The sequence below is a fragment of the Hibiscus syriacus genome, unplaced genomic scaffold, assembly GCF_006381635.1.
Source record: "Hibiscus syriacus cultivar Baekdansim isolate YM2019G1 unplaced genomic scaffold, ASM638163v2 tig00117021_pilon, whole genome shotgun sequence".
In the NCBI taxonomy this organism is placed as follows: Eukaryota; Viridiplantae; Streptophyta; class Magnoliopsida; order Malvales; family Malvaceae; genus Hibiscus; species Hibiscus syriacus.
This window is the reverse complement of record NW_024063527.1, coordinates 591491-595800: the sequence shown is the minus strand read 5'-3', so window position 1 is coordinate 595800 and position 4310 is coordinate 591491.

Genomic DNA, 4310 nt, shown 5'->3' with positions numbered 1-4310 from the left:
CACGCTAAAAGCAGTCTTTACCGTACATTTCCCACTTTGATGCCACCTCCACATAGGTAAGTCCTCGCCCAAGTCATCTCTCGGAACTGGAATAGCGTTGATGTACCTCACTGTTTCCTCATCGAAAAGAACTCGCAAATTATTTAAATCCCAATCCCCATTTCCCATGATAAAATCACGGACAGCAGCACAAGAGTCGATAGCATCTGGGACAAGTGTTACCTGCGCCAACGAATCAATTCCTGGCACCCACGAGTCAATCCAAAACCTCGTCCTCCTGCCATATCCGATGGACTAACAAACATTCTCACGGATAGAGTCCCACACACGGCTAAGCGATCTCCAAACAAAAGAGCAGTTCTTGGTTTTAAAGGTAATAGGGAGAGTCTCATTAATCTTGTATTTTGATTTGAGGACCTTGACCCAAAGCGCCTCAGGGCGCATCAATAACTGATAGCCCAGCTTAACAATGAAGGATTCATTTTGGCCTTGAAGCGATCTTAAACCAAGACCTCCATGTGTCATAGGTTGGCAGCAGGTGTTCCAATTAACAAGAACCATCTTCGATTTATCTTTCGATCCTCCCCAAATGAAACGGCGGGCAATTTGTTCTATTTGTTCACATACACCTTTAGGAATGATCACCGTTTGCATGAAATAGTTTGGGATTGTCATAAGGGAAGCCTTCGCAAGGGTCACCCAACCTGCCAAAGAAAGATTGAAAGTCACCCAATAGTTCAGCTTGTTACGGATTTTGTCAATAATGAACTGAAAAGTGCTTTTGGTCACTCTGTTGTGAAAGAGGGGCATGCTCAAATAAGTGCCAAGATTAATAGCTCATTGACACTCCAAAAGAGAGACGATTTTACCTGCATGATCATCATCCACATTAGTAGAAAAAAGAATTTAGTTTTGTTCGAATTTACCTTATGATCAGAGAATCTGCTGAATTGGTCTAGAATAGCTCCAACAAGGTTGGCTTGGTTATCAGTTGTCTTGCTAAGGAGAATTAGATCGTCTGCAAAGAAGAGGTGAGACAGGGGGGACCACCAATGGAAAGAATCATAGGATCCCAAAGACCGACGTCAAGGGCATAGTGGATGCTTTGCCCTAATCTTTCATGCAAAGGACAAAGAGATAAGGGAGAACGAACATCCTTGGCGGATGCCCCTAGTGGGTTTAAATTCTTCTGACAGAGTACCATTCCAGAGAATCTGAAACGATGAGGAGGTAACAGCTTCCATATCTTTAAGAGAATCTGAGAGGAAGGGCCACCCAACACTATCATAAGCCTTTTCGATATCTATCTTAAGTGTCATCACACTTTGTCTTCTCCTTTTTCCTTCTCATGGAATGAATAACCTCTTGGGCAACGAGAATATTATCTATGATATTGCGACCATCTACAAAACTAGTTTGATTGAAAGCTATGATCTTTGGAAAAACCATCTTGAACCTGTTGGCTATGATCTTCATCACCAACTTGTAGAAAACCGTGCAAAGACTGATTGATCGAAATTCCAAGAAAGTCTTCGGGTTCTCCACTTTCAAAATAAGGACCAGAATGGTTTTATTAAGCTCGGGGTCCAAATTGTTACCATAAAAAATCCCTTTGATCCAACTACAAACTTAACTCCCCACCGTATCCCACTGGTTTTGGTCGATGGAACAAATGGTTTCACTCCCGAGACAATTCATATAACCTATAAGTAAAATTTAAATTATATTTTTATGTATTTTTTATTGATAATTTAATTTTATAACTCTAAATTTTTAATTTTATATTATTGACATAAAATCTTATGTCGGTTACGAATATATGAGAGGAACTTTTAGTTTCTTCCCCCGCTTTGGGCTACTGGCAGTAGCTGGCCTTGGTGCTCAAGCGCCACAAAAAGTAAACACACAACACAAAGCAAGACATGCATGTAAATTAAAAGGTCTTTCATGCTGAAATTTTTATTCTGTACATCAATTTAACCCTAAATGAAGCAAAAGCAGGAAAGGGTATATTGAAAAAGGAGGAAGAAAATGAAGGTTATTAAACTATAATTAGAATGGTGTGGACTCTGTGGCGGATGCAAAGCATCCTCAGGGTTGGCACGTGTCTACTTTGAAATCCGAGTTTCTTTATATTAGATGTTCATTTTACTATAGGTGTCCATCCTGAAATTTTACTTGTGCCTACCCCATATGAAAAAAATTCAATAATTAATATATGTGTGCCTACACTAAAAAATATTTCTAGATTCACCACTAGATTTGGTTTTATCTGTATACACGAGAATAAATATATTTTGTATGTTGTTGACCGTGAATAATTGAATACCGACCAACAAATTTAACCAAACCCAACTAATCTCAATCATAAACTATGCCATATAGTATTGAAAGCTTCGATACAATGAGAAATGAGAGCCATTTTAAGTGGTTGCAGACTTGCAGTAATATCTTAAAAAGGAAAAAAAACAATTTATCCAACAGTGAAAAAACCATCTTCAGTTAACTAAACTAAAACCCTAACCATAAGACAGTTTTAATATATAGTTTAAATAATCAAAAACAATAATAATTATAAATGAATTGAAAATCTTCTCAAATTCCAATTCAGTAAAAGCTGAACAACGTGCATGCCATCTACTTGCAAATATTTGTATGCCTCGAGTCTTTAACTCTTAGCTCCCACTGATTGTTGATAATGCTCAATCCCACATAGTGTTGGAAATACTATTGGGAATGGTATTTAAGGCTTGATATTCCACTTCCTTGTTGAGTGATAGAGAACAAGGGGGGCTCTCGCGCACCGCCGCCGCCGTCCGTCCGTCTCGTCTCGGCTCGGCTCGGCTCGGCTCGTGGTCGTACGTGTCTTCGACACGTCCACGCGGATACTATCTTTTTAGAGAAAATTCTTGAGGAATTTCTCTTTGAAAGAAACAAATGGAAAATGTGAAAGATATCAACTGATATTTATAGGCTGCTGAGGACTGTTTGAATTTCAATTGTAAAGAGGAGACAAGTTGTTAATATCAGGAGTTATAACAGCTGAATAATGATACAATGAACCTGGACTATTTCTGAGTCAGGTTCATCTAGACGTTTCAGCTGTTACAAATAAGAGATTTAATCCTGAAATTTTATAGACAATTTTAACCCTATTTCTAGCCTATAAATAGAGAGCTGTATTCAGCTTCTCAACTCATTCAAAAACATTCACAATCCACTTACAAAGTGTTTTCCAAAGTTCTCTCTGTGAGTTCTCTCTGAGTGCTTTTCGATCAGAAGTACAATACCACCAGCAGTCCACTCCGGTTTCGGGTGTACGGAATTCGGAGCGACCGTGTTAACCTCGGGGGATGGTCCACCTACTGCAGCGATCACACACATTGGGGCGAATTCGTTTCTAAGGCAGTGGTTCTTACCACGACACGGTTTAAGAATTTGTTCTTCTTAATTACTGTTTATATTTCCAGTCAGTGCTAACGGTGTAGTTTTGCAGTTCATATATCCAACAATTTAGAAACGAAATTCCATAAACTGCAATCATGTCGACACCTTTGAGCAAACTCATTCCCGATCTTTCCAAGCTCGATGCACTTGATGGAAAGAACTATAGAAGGTACTCCCAAAGAATTCTGATATTCTTCGAGCAACTTGATCTTGACTACGTGTTGCTCAAGCCACAACCTACCATGCTGTCAACCCCAGCTGCCGGTAATGATGCGGATGCGGTACTCAATGATGATGCCTTAGCAACTGCCGTCGCCGCTCTCGCTACCTACGAGAAGGACAACAAGACGGTGCGAGGACATCTGCTCAGCCACATGTCAAATAAACTATTTGATATGTTCCTTAGAGAAAGGAGTGCCAAGTCTATATGGGACACTCTCGACAAGAAGTATGGTACGGATGATGCGGGAATCAAGAAGTACATTGTCGGCGAATGGCTCAAATTCCAGATGACAGACGACAAGCCAATAATAGATCAAGTCTATGACTATGAGAACTTAGTCGATGACATCATCGCTGAAGGGATGCAAATGTGTGAGGTGCTGCAAGCCAATGTACTCATTGAGAAGCTGCCCAAGTCTTGGTCTGACTACCGCAACTCTCTTAAGCATAAGAAGAGAGACATTTCGCTTGAAGAACTTGTGGGCCATATGAAGATTGAAGAAGCCAACCGTTTAAAAGATAAGCTTACTAATTCTATGAGTAATTTATCTTTTAGAGCTAACTTGGTTGAGTCTAAATTTAAGAAGATCATGAAACGTGGGAATCAAGACAAGAAGACGAAACCACAGAAGGCTGCCAAC